Consider the following 24973-nt stretch of genomic DNA (forward strand, 5'->3'; position numbering starts at 1 on the left):
GGGAAAAATGATGGATCTGCCGGTTTTATATTGTGATGGAATGCTACCCCCCAAGATGGGATCTGAGTGGGGCTGCTCTTTAGAACACATTAGCCTGCTAATTTAAGAAAATTGAAAGGTTTTGTTTTACTGTCTTTTATGTGTTCTTTTCTGCTACCCCCTCAATTTAATTTGCATTTAAAATGATTCTCCTGTCTCCTAGGCTCTCCAAGGTGTGGCGTACTTTCTAATCCTGAAGGCTGCTCCAGTAGGGTTTGGTGCACTGCCACTTTCCTTTTGAGCTGCCAAACGAGGTGGGCAATTAAAACTGTGAGCTATTTTCTGGAGAGAATTACAGAAGGCCAGTTGGGTTTCACACTTCCTCTTTCTGTTCTCTGCGTGGTCAGATCTTCAAAATGCCTAAATGCACTTCTCTTTTTTGAATGCAACAGGATTATCTCAACCACGAAAAGCAGCTTTGGTTGGGTCCCTTGGGTTAGCCTGGTTTGACATCCTCTATACCATATTCCCAGGGAAGACTTGTAGGCACAAGACTTTAGAGATGTGCTCACAAAAGCTACGATGATAACCAAGTCACACCTAGTGTGTGTTTTCTGCAGCCTTCTCCCACCTAGTATGGACCAAGCAGAAGTGACAGTTAGTACAGCGTAGTGTGCAGCATCATGATGGGTGGTTAAGACAGGAGAAGAAATGTTTACAGAGACGTGGGAGAGAGATCACCAGACTCCCCTTCCTGTGTACACAGCTCAGCCAAGGCGCAAGTGCTGGTGAGTGTCTGCTAACTTTGAGGACCGCCCATTCATGTGTCTTTCATGCTACCTTGCCTTTGGTGGGTTAGGGGGTTGTCTCCCAGGAGAGAAACCAGGAAATGCTTTTCTGATTGTTGTATGGATCAATAATGGGGTGGGCTCTCCCACCATATCTGAGCAAACCGTGTACCGAGTTAGTGCTGCAGAGAGATCAGCCTGAAGGAAGAACAAAGTGGAATGACCAATCAAATGGCCTTGTGGGGAGTCAGCTTGGTCTCTGAATGCTCTAGGCTTTGCTCAGACCCCAGGCCTTAGGTCTTTAAGGTGGAATTTCTATTCAGACCTCAATAGAGACAGGTGAACACTTGACATTTACAGGAAGACAAAGCTGTCTTCTGGTGCCTTTCACTTACAGTAGGGTGTGGGCGACTAGTTCTAACCCTCTATTGTGCTTCTACTGAAATTATAGTGACTCATAGGTGAGAGACACAAGGGGAGAGAGCAGAGAGAGGAGAGAAGCAGAGGGAAAGGAGAGAAAGAGATTAAGCTGAAAAACATCAGACACTGTGCTAAGTGTAAATGAGCCTGTGATGGAGGAAGGTGATGCTAAATGGGACATTTGAAAAATGGATCGGGTTCCTGAGACTTAGAGTAGGTTTGGGATTCAGTGTTTTTGGAGAGCTGACCAAGCAAAGGAAACTTGAAATGCTTTACAATGTGTTTGGGGCTGGGGAGATGACTCAGTGTGTAAAGTACTTGCTGTTCATGCATTAGGACCTGAGTTCGAATCCCAGGAATCTACATAAAAGCCAGATGTGGTAATGCATGTCTGTAATTCCAGTATTCCTAAAGTGAGGTGTAAAGTAGAGACATGAGGATCCCTGGGAACTTGGCTAGCTTGGCCTACAGCAGCTTCAAACATAAGAGATTGTGCTGACTGACACCTGGAATTGTCTCCTAACCTCCACATGCATGCTGTGGCACATTTGCATGCATGCATGTTCTGTCTCGGTCTGTCTGTCTATCTGTCTCTCTCTCCCCCAAATGATGTACGTGATGTGAAAGGGCTATGATTGTAAAAGATGGGTAGTATTTTAACTTTTAAAAAGCAATAATTTGGAAAGGAAGTGATTTTTTGCTCACAAAAAGGGACTTTATAAATAATCATTATATTTTCAAAATATAATCTAACCAATTTCTGAAACTGATTTTCTTCTTCTTCTCCTCTCCCTTTCCTTCTTCTTCTTTTTCCTCCTCCTCCTCTTTCTTTTGTGAGACAGGGTTTCTATGTAGCCCTGGATTTCCTGGAACTTGCTTTGTTGACCAGGGTGCCCTGGAACTCAAAGATCTGCCTGCCTCTGCCTTCCCAATGCTAGGATTAAAGGTGTGTGCCACCATGCTTGGCTCTGAAATAGATTTTCAAAAACTAGTTTCATTCTCTGGGTAAACACAGACATAGAATACATACATAACATGCATGTGATAAAAATCACCACTATTATTGATGGTACCCAAAGAATCAAAATAGGTGTTGGTAGAAGATTGGGTCACCTCCTCCAGGTGGGTCAAAAAAAAAGTTATATTTAAATTTCAGTCAGTTAAGAGTATAGCAATTTCTGCAGTGCTGGAGATCAAACCAAAGATTGGGTCACGTTAGACAAGCACTCTACCACTGAGTTGTGTCCCTAGATCTTGGTTTGTTGAGTTGTGTAGTTCAGGCTAACCTGAAACCCTGTGTAGTCTAAGTTGACCTTGAGTTCCATATAGCTTAGACTGGCCTTGAACTTCTCCTGTCTTATTCTCCAGAGGTTTGGGATAATAGGCATCACCACCACGTCCAGCTAGAAAATGACTTGTAAATGTTGGAAAATAGTAATTCTCTAAAAGCAACGTCAACATCAAGACCTGTTCAGTTCAGCTGTGTTTTTATAACTACTACCTGTTTAAAAGCATCACTAATGCCATTGTATGTCACACCATTCTTCTGACATACAATAAAATCAGAGTAGGTGGTGATGTTCTGGGCTAACATTCATGAGGCACTGAACTGTTTAACTGAAAAACATCCCCCGAGTTTAAGCTAAGTCAGGCAATGCCGATGTATCTATATGACCTATAAGTAAGACTAATTTTAAAAATTCCACAGAAATCAAACCATATGAAAATATAGGAATGTAGGGCTAAAACCATCTGGATTTGGTTGTGTTTATCTTTCTGTTTCCAGTTTGGTGGTAAGAAGATAGATCTTCAGTGCACATAAAAGGTGAATAAGTATAGACTTGATTTGAAACAGATAAATGCATATGGAATCCAGGTATAAGGGGAAATGTCAGATGTACTAATTTACCTTTGGCGTTTACTGATTCAGTCTATTGGTGCTGTAAGAGCCAATTATTAAGAAAGAGAAGACCACAGCAAGTAAGTAACCTGTTCTTCTTATACCATCTGATTGCTCTTCCCTGGGTTCAGGCAAGGTGTAATCTACTTGCTGAGGTTCTTCTTATTTATAATTCTACAATGGCCTTACTTATTCAGCTGTCTCACTACATTGTAGAACTCTCTAGAACACCCTGTTTAGACTTCATGAAATTCTGCCTTTGGCCTGCATAAAATCTTGGGGACATTTCTCTTTGGTTAATAAACCATCTAAACTTGGGAATATTAGAATCTCTCTTAAAGTAAAATAACATCCTGAAAGTCTTGGCAGAGTACGTAGGTTGAAGGCTCAGGTAAAATGCTAGTTTTCTACACAAGTCCAGTCACCACTCCCTTGAGATATGTGGGAGATTGGTTCCAGGACCCTCATAAATACTAGGATCTTCAAGTGCTCAATTCCTTTACATCATATAGTGGACTATTTTCACACAATCTACAAACATCCCCTTGTATACTTAAAATATTCCCTAGGTAACCCATAACACCTAATACAATGTACATGCTATGTAATTATTGCCTAGAGAATAATGGCACGAAGAACATTTGTGCGTATTTGGTACAGTTGCAATTTTTCACTGAATGTTTTGATCCATAGCTTATTGAATTCATAGATGGGCCCATAGATACATAGGCTGACTATACAGAAAGCTTTATCCGTTTTTATTGAGTTGACCCCCAAATAGGTACAGTTCAAGAGCAGTAGTTTGGAGATGGGGAAATGACTCATCAAGGAAAAGTACTCAAGAGGTGTAGATCCTCAGTACCCATATAAATTCTGGGGAGGCATGATAGCCCATCTGTAATCTCAGCTTTCGTGAAGCAGAGACAGGATCCCTGCAGCAATCTGGCCAACTAGACTAGCTTATTGGTGAGCTCTGGGTTCAAGTTAGAGATCCTATATCAATATGTCAGATGGAGAATGATTCAGGAAGATACCAGCTGTCAACCTCTGGCCTTCGCACAGGTACATCCACAAGTACAAGTATGTACCCACACATATGTGAATATGTGTGCACATGAGCAAAGGGGGAAAAAACAGTGGTTTGTCTCTGTTTGACAAACCATTCTCTTCAGTCTTAACCTTTGACTCATGAGAACTCTTTCTCTTATTTTCTCATTAAGCCATGCACATACTGGAGAACCAAGAAGACTCTGTGGGTTCAAAAGAAAGAAAAGAACACACGGAGTTGGGAGGGAAGAGTGGTAGTGGAGATAGAGGAAGAACTGGGGGGGAGGGGAGGTAGTGGGGGAGGCCGTGATCAAACATTATGTATGAAATTCTCAATCAATAAAAAAGAACAGCCTGTCATCAAATAGCATGGTTCTGCAAACATTTTATCGGAGACTTTATTCATATGAAAATTTCCCTGGAAGAAGAAATACTTTTAGCCACCATCAGTTATTTTTACATAAGAGCAAATTAATTTCTACTGCTGTTTTTGGAGGAAGGTTTGATAATAGTTGGAAGCTAAAATAAAAAGGCAGAGAATTAAGACAGACAGAGAAAAAGAACTTTTATATTGAGGAGGAGGAGGAGCTGAATTTTATTGCACATAGGCCCATGAACATATTTGGGGGACTTTCCTTTTATATAATGTGTTAGCATTTGTCTGTCAGAAGAGAGCATTGAGTCTGTAAATGTCACAAGTAAGATCATGGCTTGAAGATATCTGGATGGCCCAAAGGCATATTCTTTTTTTTTTTTTTTCCAGATTTTATTACTTAAAATGTGGTGGATGTGGGTGTGAGTGTGGGTGTGAGTGTGAGTATGTGGGTGCATGTTTGCAAGTTCACATGAGTGGAGGCCAAAAGCGGATGTCAGATTATCTGGAGCTGGAGTTATGGGTGATTGTGAGCTTCCCAGTATGAGTACTGGAAACCAAACTCTGGTCCCTGCAAGAGCAGTATCCACTGTTAATCACTGAGTCATCTCCAGCTATGGAGGCAGATTCTTGAATCTTCTTCAGGGACATTTATATTGAAAAGTCTTCCTTGGCCAGTCCTCTCTTGGGGTTGCACTGTGAAGTACCTCCTCAGAGAAATTGGCTTGGAAGTTATTGAGGAGGCCGGGGCTCAGCAGAGCAAGTGCTTTTGGCTCCTCTTGCTGCTGCTTCTAAAAATAACCTTTTCCCTCTGTGACTACCTTGGAGAAAACTCAGTTCAACACATAAATAACATGAGTTCAAATACCACCATTTCCTCTGCCAAATAGAGTCTGCTATATTCATCTTGCTTGTGATATGCAAATCTCTACTTTGTAGAAAAAATAGCCAAAAATCATATCTAGTTCAGTGTCTCTAGATATTGGTCTACAAGTAGGGAAATGGGGAAATGTTCAGTTGAGAAAATGAGAAATTGTCAAGCTGCTCTACTGACCACATCTCCCTACTCTCTACTTCTGCAGTCGTGGAAATGAATGTCTAATGGCAGATGTGTCATCAGTGACAGTCTTTGAAATGTGAGTTTTAGGATACATACAACAGTTGACTTCCACTAGAACAAAATCACAGTGCCCTGGATTCTCTGTGTATTTAAAGTTTATTTTCAATTCTCTTGGAGGGACTAAAAATTAATTACAAGTTAAATTGCATTTTACTGTTCTTAAAACTAAGATAGAAACTTAAAAAACATCAAAAGACACGTTGAAGGAAAAAAAGAATAATGATCTCTAAGAGACACAACTCTGATGGACCCCACAGGTTTCATAGGCTCTGAGCTTTCAATACACATTAGGAAAATCATGCTGAACCCAACAGTGAGAGTCTACAGGGAGGCAGGGAGAATGAGGAGTATCAAAGTAGTACTTCAAAGGAACTTTGGTATTTCCCCTATTTTGGGATTTAAACTAACTGTCAAATTCTACAACAGGGTTTCTATGTCTAACTATTAATATGTAAGACTTTCCCTATGTGCATATGCAAGGCTATAGATTCTCATCACTGCATAACAAATACTATTATTCATGAAAGAGTCCTGTATTTTGTTGTTCAGAGTCGAATACTCTTAGTATTCTGTCACCCAAAGGCATTGAAGACATCAGGGTCCCAATTCATCATTCCAGATCTAGCTGTTCTGTTATGCTCATACAGTGGTTAATACCACGGGGAGGTGGGGCTTACTTCTGAAACAAAAGAAATTTTATTGGTATTTATTGAATTTTCATCTTTCATAAATATTAGTAGTAAAGGAAAAAAGAAGTCTTTCATAAACTCAAAACTCTCGTGGCTGCATAGAAAACCCCAAAGACGTGTTTTATTCAATCATTCAGGAGATAACACAATGAAGTAGTGAAAAACATTGGCATGGAAATCTGGTGCTAATACTCGTAACCAGCAGAGCAAGCAAACTTTAGGCGGGAGGGGTCATAGCTTCAATCCATGCAGCATTGGATCAAAAATCAAGGTCACCTGTGAGAACATATGTAAATAACATAGAAGCTGACACATAAACGATGCTGAGGTTCAATATTGTTTGGAAATACGATTTTGGCCAATAAATAGCTACAAAGATTTACAGAAGGAGGGACTCCATCTCATCCACCCAAACTCCAACACATTTACCATATAAGATGAAACATTAACCCCTTCATTTGAATCACAAATCAGGTCTAATGAAATCCAGTTTACCATATACTGCTTCTGTCTCTAATGTGTGCTAAGGTCAGTTGTGCCTATACACATATTGAACAAAGTATACATGCTAAGCATCTAACGTGCGTCTAGGTTGTGGTATAACTCTGAGGAGCCTTAGTCACTATAATTAATTTCCCTCACAGAAAATACATTTTTTAAAGATTTATTTATTTATTTATTTATTTATTTATTTATTTATTTATTTATTTATTTATTACGTATACAGCATGTATGCCTGCAGGCCAGAAGAGGGTAACAGATCTCGTTACAGGTGGTTGTGAGCCACCATGTGGTTGCTGGGAATCGAACTCAGGACCTCTGGAAGAACAGTCAGTGCTCTTAACCTCTGAGCCATCTCTCCAGCCCCCAGAAAATACATTTTTCTCTAGATGGTTATGCAAAATTAGGGAGCACTAGGGCCATTCGAAGATATTTTCACCAAAAGTATTCGGTATTCTTCTTACTACCCAGGTTTCCTGAGAGGAATTTGCAATAGCAGGTAATGAGCTATAGCAGAATTTCACAAACTTCATCTTATCCCCTGACAAAGTTAAATGGCATAATATATGGAGATATTTGATGCATAGTGGGTGCTTTATGAAAAATGGCTCAACAAGTGAAAATTCCATTTATTTTGCAGAAAACATACTACCACACAATCACTACTTGTTTATTTATCACGATTTAATTGGAAGATGATTTTCACTTGTTATGTGCCTCACACTGTACTAGGTGCTGGGAATACAATAATGTAGATCAATTATTTTTCTCAGGAGATTAAAAGTTAGCCAAAGCCAGGTTTTCTCAATTTTCCTCTTCTTAAGACGAACATTGAAAATGGTTGTATTTGTAAATGAGCAGATATATCCAGGTCTCAGGTACTGAGGACAGAGGTGGTGTATTTGTTAGCCTTCTGTCCCTGTGACAAATCACCAGGCATAAACAGGTGAAGAGAGAAAATGTGTATCTCAGCTCACATTTTCAGAGGTTCCAACTTGGTATCAGTTGGCTCCATATTTTGGGGCTCATGGTGGCAGGGGCATATGGGGAAGGAGAAAAGGTGTAAGGAATAAATGAAAGGGAGAGAGAGAATGAGGAAGGGGGGAAAGAGGAGAGGAGAAAGAGAGGATGGGAAGGAAGGGAGAGGAAGAGGAAGAGGAAGGGAGAGGAAGAGGAAGTAGGGGGAAGGAGGGGGGAGGAGGAGGAGGAGGAGGAAGAGGAGGAGGAGGAGAAGGAAGCATCCAGGGAGAAGATATGCTATTCAAAGACATAGCCCTGATGACTTATTTCGCTCAACCAGGTCCCACCCACTTTCCACCACTGTTCATTAATGGAATCAAATTATCAGTTCATCACTGGCTTAGGTCCAGGCTGAATCAGTCACCTCTCAGAGACAGGATCCGTTCGCTGGGGACCATGCCTTTTATAAATTATGCTTTCTGTGGACACTTCATACACAAGTCATAACAGGGGATGCCAGTTCAGATGTCATTTGGAAGGCTTTGTACGCAGTTTCTGATCTTCAGTGTGTTTAATTTCTCTAATCCTTTTCAACTTAGGTGTAAAATATGTCTACTTGGTAATGGGTGAAGGGAAGGAGAGACACTGTGAAACATGGTGTTGTGTTTAACGTTGAACCTAAAGGCTGGCACTCTTGTATCAGAAATTTGCATTTGTATCAGAAAGTATTAGAAAGCTGTTGGATGGGAAAAACACACACGCACACATGCCACCATATTTTAAACAAGTAATCTTGAAAATGATGTCGAAGGTTGTTTGTTACAAACCAATTGTTTGATTTTCAAATGTGCTTCCACATCACCATAATGACAATTGCCTTGCGTGCCCAGCTGTCCCTTCCATACTTTTTTGTGGATCTCACAGACTCTTCTTGGAAGGACAAATAATGGAATTGCATTGTACTTCACTGGCTTGGGAAGTGTGTGGTGCAAAGTAATTGAGAGAAGTCCCTGTTCTTTAGCTGTTAGGGCCTTGGGAGTGACATTTTTGAGGTTGGTACAACCTCCTTTGTCAGGGAAAATATTTGAACTGCATTTTTTAAAGAGCCCTTGATTTCAAAAGCTGGTAGTGGTAAACAGCAAGAATCCAGCATAGCAATTTAAACATAGCTTCAGAGGAACTGTGATTTCAAATCAAAAGTCTTCTCATTCCTATGGCAACCAACAGAAGCATTCAACTAATGCTACATGCTGTGTACATTAACAGTGCTGTCCCTCCCCCGCCTCCTGCTGCCTCCCTCCCTCCGGATTCAACCTGAACCTCACTAAACCGTGTCTCTGTTTTCCAAAGGATACCAGGTTGCTTTCCAATGTGCAAGCCATCAAACTGATGGATGCAGGAGGGAAGAGTCCTCTCAGGGGACAACTTCACAAACCCAGAGGGAAAATGTACCTCCAAAATAGAGCCACCCTCTGCTTCTCTGATTTGACATGTTTGAGAGCTCCTTGTTTTAAAGCCAGACAGAAATCTGTGAAGAGATTCCCCTGAGTTACAATCCTTTCTGGGAGCAGCCACCATGAAGACAACATATGTGGGGAGACTCAGCCAAGAAGCACCCACTGGGGCTGCAGCAGAGACACAGGAACGCTTCTCACACACTCCTGGGAAGCTGTTGTGGGGAGTCATGGCAGGAGAGGTATTCTCTTAAGCTGACAGGCTCATGGGCTGGGGCTGAGGCTGTCACCAGCACTACTCACTCTTCAGAGAGGATGTGGTGGCTTTGGCATCTCTTGGAACATTCCATCTTTTTTTATTCTAAAGAGTGAGAAAGCAAAGCCTGAGATCCAGAGGTAGGAAGGTGAGGGATAAACAGAGTTCAAATCCTCGCCACGTGTCATCTAAAGTTTCAAGAAAGAAAATCATTTAGAGGGTTAATGATAGCTTGAGTTTCATTGTATAAAACGTATCCTCAGACTCTTAGGTAGTGAGAAAATATGGACTAGTCACTTGCCTCTGTTCCTTTGAAAAGGTGTAAAACAGTGGTTTTCAACCTGTGGGTCATGACCCCTTTGGGGGCCAAATGACCCTTTCACAGGGGTTGCCTAAGACCATGGGAAAGCAGATATTTACATTATGATTCACAACAGAAGCAAAATTACAGCTGTGAAATATCAATGAAAATAATTTTATGGTTGGAGGTCACCACAAAATGAGGAACTTTATTAAAGGGTCACAGCATTAGGAAGGTTGAGAACCACTACAGTAGAAAATTCCAGATTAGAAAGAAGCATGAGACCTCATGCTTTTTCTGTTGAGTGTGGCTGTTGGCTCTCTGTTCATGGGCTTTTTAGTCAGGATGTATGTTCAAGAAAGACAAGGCTTAAGAGTGTCCTTGATAACAGGACTCATGGTAAGTGTAAGGACTGAGCCATCCTTGTTCTCAGCCTTAGTCACGGCACTTTTCAGCTCTGGGCTTTTCTTTCTCTCACTTAAGAGTGGCAAAGTTAAAAACTCTAGTCTTTATTTCTAAGATAGCAGCCATCCCATGTATTAGTTTGTTTTCCATTACTGTTAGTATAACAAAATAACAAAGGCTGGATAACTTGTAAAGAAGTTTATTTAACTCAAGGTTCAAAAGGCTAAAAGTCTGAACAACAGGGCACTAGCTCTAATGAGGGCATCTCTAGTTGCATTAGATAGTGGATGGCATCATGGTAGGCGTGTATGCAACAGGAAGTCAGAGCATGGGGGAGACACCAGGCTTGTTCTTTTCAATAACCTCAAAAAGACTAACCAGGGTCCTCCAAGTATATATCTATTCTTTCTGGAGATAGTGATACCAATATCTTTCCACTAAGCCATTTCACAATATCTCACCACCTTCCTAACATTATCCAAATCCCAATACATGAATTTTCATGAATGGGACATAATTAGGACTTTCTAACTTCTTATAAAAAGTGAAGATATTTAGGCATGGACCATACTGTTACAGCCTCATGAGCTAAATGTGCCTATGAGTAAAAAGGATCATCTGAAGTCTTGGGAACTCTTGTCCCACTCCAGACTGAGTAGTTCAGAATATACACAGCATTCAGATTTTCATTTACAGGCATAGAAAACTATGAAGACCAAGGGCATGGAATATTTATTGGGATGTGTTCCCTCTCTTGAGTAACAGACAGAAAGGTCCACTTCTTCAAGCACCATGACCTACCTCAGTCCACCTTCTGTGAGGCCATTACTGTTATTCCCATGGGATAGAAAATAAAACGTAAATGCAGAAAAAGTAACTTTGTAAGTGGTTAAGTAGTCAGAGTATGGTAGATGTAAGGAGGACCTCCTATATGACTAGTCAATCAGAAGAGAGAAGAACCAGGTCAGCTTCAGACTGTCCACCTTAAACTTCTGTACATAATTGGCCATTTATCTGGCCCTGTTCTCCCCCTCCTCCAACTTTACACATTTAAAAAAATAATAAAAATCAAGGATTATAAGATTTCTTTATTTCACTCCATTCTCTACTTTATAGGGTATGTCAGACATGCTGTTAAGAGAAAGAGTGACTTATAAATGACAGAGTAGAGATTCATACCCAGGTGTTTGGGAATCAAGTTCAGTATTATCTCACCTCCTCTAAATTGTGTCTGAGTTAGGATCTTCCCCATGATGCTCTGCACATCCACGGTGACTTCAAAGACCAGAAAAGTGGGTGGGTAGGGGGCTTCCTGGAGATTCTTTTTGGTTTTAATTTTTTAACTGTGTCAAGATATACATGATGTAAACTTTGCCATCATAATCATTTTAAGTGTACAGCTCAATGTTGTGCGACAAACTTTTCCTGAGAAGACACAACACAACACACATACACACACACACCTACTCAACCCAGATAGGGATCCCATGACAGTCCAAAGTATGACTATCAAAGTTCAACTTGGTGAACCAATGAGTTTAATTGGAGTTACTTAGAGGAACAGAAATAACTCAAAGACAGCTGTGTCACCAGAGTCCACCCTAGCGTGGATAACAGTTCACAAAGCTGGGAATCTGGAGCACACTGAACAACCTGCAGGCAGCTCAACAGGTTTCCGTGGTGGCTCAGTTGGTTGGAGCCTCTTCTAGGCGGTTCAGTAGGTCTCTGCTCCTTCCAGGTGCCCAGTGTGGTCTCAGTCTTCTTTGCATCTTGGCTCATGACTCTCAGGCTTTCTCCTGGGGAAGGAGGTGCTTGTAAAAATATGGTCAGTTTCAGAGACTTCCTGAAGCGTTTTGAGTTGTTTACCTTCTGCGGTAAAGAGCTTGCCTGCAGGATAGAATGTTTCAGTCTGAAAGGAAACTGCTACACAGCCTCAGTGCCATAGAACGCTTTGTGTTGTTGAGCAACCATCACGCAATTGTCTCTTTAGAACTTTTCATCTTACGAAATTGGAATTCTCCCCCTCCTGTCTCCAGCTGCTGGCAGCCTCTATTCTTCTGGCATCTGGCTGAGGCTGACTTTGGTCTAAGTACTTCATATAAGTGAAGCCATATAATATTTGCTCTATTGGAATTGGTTTGTTTTACTTAGTGTGATGTTTCTTTACTTTTTGTCAGTTTTGGAGATGGGAGCCAGGGCATCGTTGATGCCAGGGTACTACTCACTCCACCATGGCAGCATTCCTAGCCCCGTGGTGTGATATTTTGATGGATCATTATGTCATAGCATGTGTCAGAGTTTCCTTCAGTTTTAAGGCCAAATAGTATTCCAGTGTTTTTCCATCCATCCATCCATCCATCCATCCACTCACTCATCGTGGACATGAGTTGCTTTTACCTTTTGACCATCATCAACAATGTTGCTAATAACATAGACATAAATATATACCCAATTTTGTGTCCCAAAGAGACACTACTTTTCCTTCTGAAATTTGTTTTGAGACTATACCCAAGTAGAACTGCTGAATAACAGTAACTACATTTTGTTTTGTTTTGTTTTTTGTTGTGTTGTTGCTTTTTGGATAAAATTTTCTTTTATTTATATGTTTCAAATTAGTTTAAAAAGCAATGGCTTTCATTATGGCATTTTCCTCCACATTTGTTTTTATTGGCCATTCTCCTCTACTCCTCTCCACCATCTCCCTGCTTACCCTCCATTTGTTTCCTTCCTTTTTGTAATACTTCTATTTTTATGTAATTTTTGAGGTGCTGTATAACACTGTTACTGGGGAGACAGGAACAAACATCTACACTGCACAGATATAGAGCTGATGACAGACCAATACAGACACCACCAGAGTCCAGCCTGATGGATGAATTAGTTGCTTACAGGAAGAAGAGTGGGGGGATACTTACAGATACAAATGACTCAAAGACAGATGCATCTCCAAAAGGCAAGCCTAGCATTGGTGACAATGAGGATCTTTGGTGTGTTTCTATATCAGCCATAGATTTTCCTTACTCTCCTGCAATGTGTTTGAAAAGCTAAAGAAAAATGTAGTGCCTCATTGATTTCAATGCCTGCTTTCTGTGTTGTTTCCTTCAGCTAAATCCTGAGACATTGGAAGGGCCAGTTATAAAGACTCAACGGACTTCACGTGTTTTACTCCCTTTGAAAATAGTGATGCCAGCGTCATGTATTTCTTAACTCTAAAATACATATCATCTCCTGTCAAGCTGCTGTACAGGCATGCAGCAATACTTGCTGTAATTGTTTTTAACACCAACAAACTGAGCTGAACACAGATGCTGGGAGTTAAACTAGTCTTGGTACAGTAGCTGAGGTGAAATAATACATCCAATAGTAGCATAGCCTATGAAAACTGAACTATCTTGCCCAGGAAGAAACAAAGCACAGTTATTTTTCCACATTTTTGAGATTTTTTTTAAAGCTAAATTATAGTGGCAGTGAAGCTAAAATGCCACTGAATCATACATCAGAAAGTAAAAATGTTCCTTTGGGATGGTTACATAGTATTGCTGTGTCTGGAAAGAAATGTTGTTGAAACAGAATATTGAGTTGAGTTAGAGATCTCTCACATCATCCTTTGGACAATGTCATTATCAGCACTATGGTGGAATCTATCTCCAGGACACAGAGTTCCTTTCTGCAGGCCTTGTTCATCATGATAAAGAATGTTAAGATGCACTCAGATAGGAACTCCGGGACAATTGTTACAGTCAGAAGTAAAGGAGGAGAAAGAGAGAAAACTGTACTTTTAATAGCCTCAGATAAAAGCTAAGTACCCTGGAAGTCAAGATGGGCACAATAGGAAATGAGAAAGAACCAGGTGCTGGGATCTTTGTACCTTACTTCTATTGAAGGGGCAGTAAATCGCCCTTCTCTCCAGGTGACAGGAACAGAAAGGCTGCTCTACTCCTTGGGGCCAACTGAAAATCTCTCTCTCTCTCTCTCTCTCTCTCTCTCTCTCTCTCTCTCACACACACACACACACACACACACACACACACACATACACACACACACGTAGTGGGTAGCCATTCCTGCTTTGATCTGGAAGTTCCAACCCCCATTGAGGCTTCGGTAACGGTCACGCATACAAGGCTAGACTGAGAGAGGACGCTGAAGACCCAAGATCTGGATGCAGCCGGCTCTCTTGGTTCCTGGACCCTGGACGCTGGAGGTAGATTGAGCAGAGTTTTCCAGAGAACACCACCGGACTGCGCCACACCTTTCCCAGACCCTGTAGCCTATCCCTTCACTTGTAAGTTACCCCACAAAATAAACCTCCCTTTTAACTACTTGGAGCGGCCTTAATAATTTCATCAATACACACTCTATTGATTTTATTTGCTTTCACCTTGGAGTCGGCTGTAGGTGGCCTCGAACTTAAGGTGTATCTAAGATAGGAAGGAACAATAACTACATTGTCAGTGCTATCTTTTGCTCTGGTTCAGGAAGACATAAGGAACAGCTTTATCGTTAGCCATTCACCAGAAAGCTTCTTGCCTTTGTTATTGGTTCTTCTTTGACCTTATAATTAGTTATAAGCAACCCTTGGATCTTGGTCATTTACTGAAAGAGCAGTGTTGGTTGATTTTTTTTTTCACCTAGCCACGGGAGGCCAGGACTTCCAGTGAGTTACGTGCAGCTTGTAGTTTTTCCATGATAGTATTTCAACTGTTACCTTTTCAAAATTTCAAAATCCTTGCCTACTAGTGTTTTACTGATTATTGACCATGTCATTTGTGCCAGAGGAAGTTGACTTTTGATATTCCTGTGTCTCAAAGGGTGGCTGGAAAGAGAAGGACTTAAGCCCCTTTATCCTCTGCTTCTTGCTTGGAGTCCCCTATCAAGTCCAATCTGATTTTGACTATGGTCTTCTTTAGACTTTTTTTTTTTTTTTTTTTTTTTTAGGTTTTTCGAGACAGGGTTTCTCTGTGTAGCTTTGCACCTTTCCTGGAACTCACTTTGTAACCCAGGCTGGCCTCGAACTCACAGAGATCTGCCTGGCTCTGCCTCCCGAGTGCTGGGATTAAAGGCGTGCCCACCACCGCCCGGCCTTCTTTAGACTTTTAGTGTGAACTTAAGAACTAACATTCTCAGATTCAAAATGTCTCAAAAACTCAGTTGTTAGAAGGCACAGAGTAATTATTATTTGGCCTCTATAAGGACTGAGTGGTTGATACATACTGGGAAAACCCCTATGTGCCAAGGCAGTAGCTAAATAATCAGCTGCCCCAACAATTCATCAACATCACCAAACATGAAAATCATGAAATAAACATCAACTTTCCTCTTGGAATGTTTATCCCTGGTAAAGGGGGTAAAGGATGAAGTAATTGGTAGAGAATTCATTTGCTAAATATTGAGCAATTACTAGGGTAAATGATGTAAAACTCTATTGAACCACGTTGTCACAAAAAACAGCAGGCACTGACAAACCTCTAAATATTGTTAAAAAAAAGGACTAAAAATAAAATTCCTGCATTGAAAGGACTCGCAGCCTTCAGACGTCCATAGACAAATAATCTGATAATCATGTGCATTCTGTAGCAGAGGCTAGCCCAGTGCTCTAGGGGCAACCAGGATGGAAGGACAAACTGCTTCAACAGGAATTTTGTAGCCTATACTTTCTTCATTGGCAGAGGTAAACTATTCCACAAATTAATCTGCCTCTTCTGTTCTGGGCTCACAAATCCATTACAAAGACAATAACATCTACAACCTTACAAGAGATGATGGATGAGCACACCTGGGAACAACTGCATCTTGTGTTCAGAGACTAAACTGATCTGTTCTTCCATATTCTTCACAATCCTCGTGGATGTCCTTCCAACATCATCAAGTAGATCGCTGCCAGATGGTTCCTGTATAGCTTAGCTGTGGCACAGCTCTGTGCCAGTCAGCTCTGTAGACTGTCACCACCAGATCCACACACATCATCATAATCCCCAAGTCATAGTCCTTCTTGAAGATAGCTGTTGCCTTTCTGGAGACTTCTGTCTTTTATCCATGAGCACCATTTAAAGTTTACTGGAGCTATAATGTTATTAATCTTTGTAAAGAATTTCTTTCCATGTTAAAAAGAATGTATATATAATACATATACACATATAACCAAGCATTTAAACATTTAAAAATTTAAAACACTTACTCACCTTTGGAATAAAAAATAATAGCACCTGAAATCTGTTGGTATCAGTATTCATGGCTGTTGACACATTTGGATTGTCAATTCTATTTCTGTTCTCTTAACCATAGCTTCTGGTTTCACTTCGAGATCCTAGCTTGAAATTTTGGCTTTGTTCAAACTTCAGTGGTTGCAGAGCCCTGGAAAGCGTGAGTCAATAATATCATCCTTGAAACCACCCTACCAGTTTTAGATGGATCTTACATTTTATAATGAAATGCACTTATGCTTTTTGTTTGGGGACTGAATTGTGGATTCAAGATACAGTGGGACAAGCTACAGTGTCACTCTACAAAAATGTCATTTGTACATTTGAATCCAGCCTTTTCTGGATTCAAGTGTTTGGTTTCTTTTCTTTCTTTCTTCCTTTTTTTTTCTATTTGCTAAATCAACATCTTTTAACTCTGTCATTCTCTAGGGAAGCAAAGCAATCCATTTGAGCTTAAACAAATACATGTTTATTGAACAAGAGAATGGAGCAAATAAAGGCTGGATTTGTTTAGCAAGTCAAAGAAGGCTGTGTGAGTGACCATTCAGTGCAGCCCATTTGCAATTTCATTAAACTGTGCTAAAAAAAGAAATCAACCAAAAACCCTGAGTTCTTTCTCTAGGGGAAGAGGAGGTAGGGGGAGGTAGGGGGAAGTAGGGGGAGGCGCAGGGAGGCCCAGCAGTTCTAGGTTTGTTGAAGTAGAAGATTAGGGAACACAGAATTCCAATGCAAAAGTTAAAGTGCTTCAGCAATGAGTCCAAGCAGGGGTTTTGGTCAATTCCTGCTGGAGTTGAAGAAGTGTTAACAGCAGGTGGTGTTTTGAAGGAGCTAGCAGCAAGTTTCTCAAAGGTACAGACCGTCAGTCGGACAGAGGAGGCAGCAGAAAAAAGGTGTGAGAAGAAGGAGGAGCCCAGCTTACCTCAGACAGGGTCAGGAGTTGGAAGGGCTCCTGTGCAGGACAGGTCCGTGCTGAAAGAACAGAATGAAGATACACACACTGAAGGCTGTCACATATTGGCTTTCTTCACTGAGCTTAAAACATCTTAAGAGGCAATGGAAAAGTCCAGACAAAATACAAGAAGGAATCAGGACAACGGGGTTCAGCTTGAGAATTCTGAATTTCAGTGTCTTAGAAGTATCAAGAGTAGATGTTTACAAGAGAGTAGGAACCATCTATGCAAAGGGAGAGGCCACACTTACAGGTGTGGCTCCCCAGCATTATATCTGGAGCTTGAAGCAGTAAGAATGATGTATATTAATCCCACCGAATGAGAGTGGATTTGGCCAAATTTATAGCAAGTGTCCCTTAATGTAGGATTTGAGAGTTCAGCCCTCTCAAACATAGGAGAAGTAGGGTTTTTATTGCTGTAGGGCTTGGGGATTTCCAAGGGTTGGTTAATTTTCAGAGGCATTTTGGTTACATGGGAACTTGGCTGAACATCTTAAAATTATTGGGCAGTGTAACATGAATCTTAAATGGTCTTATTAATAAAATCAAACCCAGTGCCAGTTATTGGGGTGAATGCCAGAAGATCAGAGAAGCCGAACAAGCCACAGCTACCTCACCTTGCCAATTCCTCAGCTGATCCTGTTTCTTCAAACTGGAAGCCTCTGTGTCTTCTGAATGGGTCTCAGCTGAACTGCTGCTCAAAAGCCTATAAGCTTAACCAGCTCTAGTTCCTGGTTTTCACACCTTATATACCTTTCTGCTTCCTGCCATCGCTTCCTGGGATTAAAGGCATAAGGCACCATGCCTGGCTGTCTCTAGTGTGGCTTTGAACTCCCAGAGATCTGGTTGGATCTCTGCCTCCCAAGTGATAGGATTAAAGAAGTGTGTGCCACCATTTTCTGGTCTCTGTCTATCTAGTGTCTGTTCTGTCCTCTGACCCCAGATAAGTTTATCAGGATGCACAATATATTGGGGGACACAACATATCACCACAGAGCAGAACATCTTATCAGGGTGGATGTCAGGATATGGTGAGGGAGTGAGTCAAATTTCATAGGGTGTAGAATATGTCAAATTATAGAAAATGGATCAAGGCATGCTCAAACTTAAATTTTACAGAAAACAGAAATGAACTTATTTTGACCTTGTAGCAAGATGGCTTCCATCTTAAGATGGAGTCAGGCTGGTCTATCATATACTCAGCGTAGGGATAGGGATTAGAATGACCAGACAGTCCTTGAGAAGAAGCACAACTTCAGGACAGAGGAAGGATTCAGAGAGATGGAAAAGGCCTTCCACTGAAGTAGAAGCCAAGGAAGCATTGAGGAAGAAGGCAGGAAGCTATGATGCTATGAAGAATTCTCTCCTGGATGGAGCAATTGAGAGTTCAGAGATGATCAATCCAGCCAGAGACAAAACCACCAGATCACTCCATGAAAATTCAAAATCTCTTGCCTGGGTTCTTGCTTCAGTATATAGATATTAGTTTGATAACTTTGGTTTACATGCATCTTCAGCAGGAAGTGAAACATTCTTCAATGTTTTTCTCAAATCTTTCCCACCATTTGCTCTGAAATAACATCCCAGGGGTGTTACCCCAGTTAGCCACAATGCCAGTGTCCCAACTCCATACATTGTTATTTTACTTGTTTATTTAATTTGGTTTTGCTTTCTTGAGACGTGGGCTCCTGTAGCCCAAGCTGGCTCAAATCTGCCATTTAGCCCAGGATGACCTTGAAGTCCTCATTCTCCCACCCTGCCTCTTACAGGCTCTATCACTGTGCCTTGAGTTGCAGTCTTGTAAAAGCAAATGGGGGCGGGGCACTGGAGAAATGGCTCAGTAGTTAAGAGCTTTACTGCCTTTGCAGAGGACTGAAGTTCAGGTCCCAGCATCCATGTTAGGTATCTCAGAACTGCCTATACCTCCAGAGGATCAGACAACCTCTTCTTGATTTCTTAGGCATCTGCACTCATATACATTATTAAAAGATAAAAATTGTTTTTGGTTAAAAAAAATCAAATGAAATCAGTGTGAACATGGAGGACTTGATTTAAGGTGGTCCATGGAGCATCATGGTTTCACCTGGAAGCTTGTTAAAAGTGAAGAATCTCACCCTAGACCTTCAAATCCAGAGAGTCCAGTTTAAGAAGATGTGAACATTCAAGGCTTGCTTTATATGCTGTAGCTGAGAATGTTCTCACCACTGCTTTGGTCATAAGCCAGGCAAGGATGCTCTATTGTTCCACCTCTTATAGCATAGCAGACTTTCCCCTAGGAGCTTTCAAAATCTAGATGGGGAGGATCTACCTCTGAGACTCTGATTCCTTCCAAGGAGTCCAGCTCAATTTCCTCATGAGTTAGGCCCAGGCATGATTATTTCTCAAGATCCCAGGTTACAAATGGAGTTAAGAATCAAATAGAATAATCAATAATGCTTGATATCCTTCCAGCTTCAAGTGGTCCACAGAACCATGTTGGTATGCTGGAGGCATGCTAGCAGTGCAGACTCCCAGACCCATTGCAGATCAGCATCTCTGTCTTAATGATTTCCTGGTGGTAAAACATAAAAGCCTGGTTTGTATGTTGCAGCTGACTGCAGTCTTGCCATTGTGTTGATCCTAGGGCATCCTCCAGAAAGAATGAGGCAGACTGAGATAAACCCAACTTAAGTACATTCTGAAAGACTAGACAGTAGCTTAAACCCCAGCTGCACCTTGAGAGCACTTTCTTAATTTTGAGACTTTACTAAACTCAGACATGACCTCTGAAGATTCTGACTCATTTGTTCTGGGGGTAAGCTCAAGCATTAGTAATACAAAAATCCCCCAGGTGAGTCTAATGCAGAGCTGCAGAAAGATTCATTGTGTTGAGAAATCCTAAGGGGAAGCAGAAATCTCAATTGAATTCTGATATAATAGGGATTTTGTTAATATAATGAGCACATAATCCTGGGAAACGTATGAATAACAGAAGGCTCAGTTGATATGCAGCAGGCTGGTGTGAAGGCAGTTTCTGAAGGCATCATTGGCATAAAGGCTGCTGTAGCCTTTAGGAAAGAAGAAGTTCTTATTAAAGTCTTGCAAGACTTTCAATTAACTGAGAATACCCATAACAACAATTTTTAAAAGTGAGCCGAGAGCACAAGGGTGAAGACTTGTCTTATAGAAAGAAGTGGGAAGAGAGCAAGTGCTTTTTTTCTCCTAGCAATACAGATCTGTGTGCCTAAATTTGCTAAACTCTGGAACAGTGGCATTTTGGAAGACTGAAAGGCTCTGTGTAGGTGTAACTAGAATGCCAAGTCAAAGATTAATGCCTAAATTATAGGGCATGCAGTAGGAATTTTATGCCTCTTGTCTTGGAAGTCAAATCAAGTCAAGAAGACAGAGTATTGACTGGTCCTACAGCACTGTTTATACTGAGTTATAATTTAATCAGACACATGATGTCCAATTTCTATAATGAAGAAGAGTTGAGCCACGTATTTATATAATTTTGCAGATTTTCTCAAGCTTGCTTGTTATCAGGCCACCTCTCACCATGTAAAAATAAGACCTCAAAATTTTGAGATTTCTTTGTTATCTCTGAAGGTGTAGCATATCCAGCTCAATAAGAGCCACCCCCTCCCACAAACGCCCAAGTAAGGTTACTGAGGTGATATCCAAAGTGACCCACTAGCTGACTGATTTTTGTGAAACATTTTATAAACTTCTTGTACTCAGTAGCACCTTGTTTATACTCAGCAGCTGCTTGTTAAACTCTCCAAAGTGTATTGGATACCCTTGGATGGCATGAAGAACTGGAAAGCAATCTCTCTGTCCTTGAGGGATAAAACCATCTCTCCAATAAAAGCAACTTGAGCTGTGTGTTTCTTGGGAGAAGATGTTTTCTTTTCAAGTTTTATACAATTGCACTTAAAATGAAGAAAATCTGCAAAGCTATAAAGCTCAAGGTCTTAAAATATGAATGACAGCAACAACACTCCCAATGATGTGGGAATGCAAAATAGCTACAGATGTTTAATGTCTGGTAAAGCATTTGAAAGGCATGGTGTCAGCAGTATCATACAATACTGGCCTGAGAGAGAACATCCCATCATCCCCTGTAGAATATTGGCAAATAAAATGCTCACTCATACAAAGGGGCAGATACAAATGATAGTTGCTTTGCCTTTCTTGTGCAAACATGTTCCTTTCGAAAAGACACACAGGATCCAACTTTTACCCTTGCCTCATCCGTTCCTTGGTGTTTTGTGATTGTGGCTACTTTTAGAAGATAATAGGTTATTTTAGACTGGTGGGAGCAGGGTGCCCAAAAGACTTTTAGGAAGTTCTCCTTATGTGTGGCACTCTCAAATAAAACTCATTTTATTTCACTCTTAGCAAATCCTCTCAGGTGGTATTATATACACGATGGATAATGGGAGGGAAAATATCAAGAGTCATGGAGCTAAAGTTCCTTGTTTAAAATCATGAAAAGGGAATTTTAAACTAAATTTTCATCTCAGTTCCCTACAGGTCATGCTGTTTGGTTGTTGAGCATCACTACATGAGTGTAAATGTAACTGAATATCCTTTTAGAGCCTCTCCCAACAGGATTTGAGTGTGGCCCAGGTTTTCACCATAGCCCTTTCCTTTGTGTCTTTGACCTGAAGACTTAGGAATTAAAACAGTGGTCTTTGTATCCTTGCTCATCTACTAAGGAGCTATGTGACCTCTAAAAAGTCAGCTCTTTTATCAACATAATTAATTGCAGTTCCTACCTCACACGGCTCATATGGTAATTAAATGGATGAAGTCCTCAGTAATAGTGCCTAACACCATATGGCACTTACTGTTAGCTTTTATCTTCAGGACCCTTACGTTTGAGTCTAAACCACTGACCTCTTCTGAACTACAGACACATATATACTTTGATGTCAATGGGAAGAATATTGACCTGCATGGTCTTGAACCTCCCCAACTCATTCCATGTTCAGAATTGGGCTCACTTTGGACATAAGATAATACAGTTTGCTGCAGTGAGTGATGAACAAGGACTGTTTTGCGTTATTATGTTGTTTCAAGGCTGTTCTTTTTCCTCTATTCCTCTTTTGAGGATGATATATTATCCAGGAGAGTTAGGAGTCATCTTGAATTTCTGCATCATCTCTACCCAGCATCAAGCAGCTAATCACTAAGTCCAGTTAACTTTCCTTCCTCATGCATATCTTCTATTCCTTCTGTCCCCATAACAGCATCATTTTCACTCTCTTTACTCTAATAGGTCTGTAGTGGTCATGAGAATCCATGCTGACCTTCCTGAATGCTCTCCTTCTCGGTGATACCAGGATAAAAATCATACCAATCAAGTTGAATTCATCATTAATTTGCCTGAAACCCTTTACTCTCACTCACTAATGCAGGATCTACTTCTCAAGTTCTTTCTTGTTCCATGGTAAACAAGATCACATGCTCCTTGGGTCTTGCCTCTCATATGTACCAGACAGTAACCCCACAATTGTGTTCTGGTATTTTCTGTATGTTCTTGTTCTTGAGGGTTATTGACTATGTTGTCCTTCAGATCTTGAATGGGTTATTTCTGGGAGGGAGTGTTGTTACCTAAAGGTTAAGAGACATAATGACTATTTGGTCATATTTTGACTATTTCAAGGACATAAAAGACCTGCCAATCATAAGTGAACATAATTCACCAAAGATAAGGAAGCTTTGCAGAACTGTTGGGGTAAAAATGGTTATTACTCTCTCTCTCTCTCTCTCTCTCTCTCTCTCTCTCTCTCTCTCTCTCTCTCTCTCTCTGTGTGTGTGTGTGTGTGTGTGTGTGTGTGTGTGTGTGTGTGTGTGCTGTGAGTGTATGCTTGCGTGTGGGTATACATACATGTATGTGCATGTACTTGGGGAGGTCAGAGGTCTATATTGGGTGTCTTTTTCAATTGCTTTCTACATTATTTTTTGAAGGTCTCTCACAGAACCTGGTGTTCTCATTTCAGATAGATTGGCTGGCTAGGAAGCACAAAGAATTCTCTTGTCTCTGCCTTCCCAGTGTTGGGATTATAGGTAAGCCTGCCATGCTTGAATTTTGACATGAATTCCAGGGTTCTTACGCTTGGAGAGCAAGCACTTTACCAAGTGAGTTATCTCTTCAGTTCCTGCTTAGTTTCCTTTTTATTTTTTAAAGGTGGATAACAGTTTAATCTTTTGGATGCTGAGAAAACTATACTCTGCATCTCAAGGAATTATTTTACCAAAGACAAAACAGCTTTAAATGTTGCTGATGCCCCCAGCATGGATAAGAGAGACTTATGTGTAATTGAGAAGGGCTGAGCTCTCCCCATAGCTTCTGTGTCTTGCACGACTTTGGGTCAGTTTTTGTGGAACTAACTGGTATGGCATTGTTTTCAAACTATAAGGACCCTTTGTGCTCTGTCACCTGAAAAATTATCCAGAAGAGTGACCATTTAGACTTCATCCAGAGAAGTACAATTTGGAAAAAATGGCAATTAAAACATCAATAGAAAAAAAAACCACTTAGGAATCTGGAGAGGGATGAATACACCAGCAGTTTTAAAGAAGACACAAAGTTCTAAGCACTCAGTAAGCTGTTGAAATAAATACTTGGCATGCTAGAATTCAGCAACAGGTCATCTTTCCCCAGGGTCATGATGACTGCCTTTAACACATAGTTTGCAAGCACAAGCTTAGGTCATTCAAAAATGTGTTTCCTTTTAGTTATCTTCTAGTCAGTCTGAAAATCTTCAAAACAGAGAGTTTTTCTGTCTTGGGCAACAGTGGTCTTTGGTGACTCCTTATTCTGTATGAATTAGCTCAAACCTCTTAAGGGGTTATACATGGTCCCCAGTTCTCCCTTTCAGTGGTGCTGTTATATCCTGTGTTTATAAGCTTTGCAACAAACACCTGAACTAGTCAGCTTATTGTCAGACAAATTACTAAATGGCCTTATTAATAAAACCCAGGGGTGGCAGTGGTGGTGCATGCCTTTAATCTATGCACCCAGGAGGTGGAAAAAAACCTAGAGCCAGATATTGGGGTTAAAACTGAGAGATCAGAGGAATAGGACAAGCCATTATGTTGGGTACTTATTTATCCATCCAGCAGGAAGGACTGGGGGAACCTTCCTGAGAATGCAAACAAAGATAGTCTTATCAAATTTGGGGTTTACAAATATCCAGTAGAAACTGACTGGAGAAGAAGCCATTATGCTGGACTTCAGGATTGAGAGCCTTGCCACAGATGAAATCACAACTTCTCATTCCCACTGCAGGCATGTTTTTTTCCCAAGGAAAGTGAAATAATCCATGTCTTTTATTTTGTTTTGATTTAATAACATAACAGATAACCAGCTGTTCCCTGAAAACCTCATATGCATTCATATACACACACATACACATACAAAGTTAACCAACTGCAAGTGTTTCCTTCATTTCTAATATAGAATTTTGATTTTAACAACATAAAGAACAAATTTTTAGAATTTATAAAATGTATTTTATCATTTTATAAAATATATTTTATAAAATTAAAGAAAATAAAATTAAGAATGTTCTCAACCAAATGTGGTGTCCTTTGAGTGAACTGTTCTGTTTGTCCTCACCAACAAGGGACTTACCTAT

At 40.6% G+C, this 24973-nt stretch overlaps 2 long non-coding RNA genes across 2 annotated transcripts in view; one reads left to right on the forward strand and one right to left on the reverse strand.

The window, feature by feature from the left end:
* Positions 1–318: 318 nt before the first annotated feature.
* On the forward strand, positions 319–14519 carry LOC128103834 (uncharacterized). The gene is made up of 2 exons (XR_008215781.1): positions 319–767; positions 13299–14519. It is a non-coding gene; the product is annotated as an uncharacterized LOC128103834 (long non-coding RNA).
* Positions 14520–15282: 763 nt separating this feature from the next.
* Positions 15283–24973, reverse strand: part of LOC128103835 (uncharacterized) — a 55740-nt gene continuing 46049 nt past the window's right edge. The window contains exons 5-6 of the long non-coding RNA XR_008215782.1: positions 17316–17365; positions 15283–16547 (exon numbers count right to left, since the gene is read on the reverse strand). This is a non-coding gene — a long non-coding RNA (uncharacterized LOC128103835). The remainder of the gene's footprint in view (positions 16548–17315; positions 17366–24973) is intronic.

The sequence above is a fragment of the Peromyscus californicus genome, unplaced genomic scaffold, assembly GCF_007827085.1.
Source record: "Peromyscus californicus insignis strain IS unplaced genomic scaffold, ASM782708v3 Scaffold_8__1_contigs__length_139910024, whole genome shotgun sequence".
Classification (NCBI taxonomy): Eukaryota; Metazoa; Chordata; class Mammalia; order Rodentia; family Cricetidae; genus Peromyscus; species Peromyscus californicus.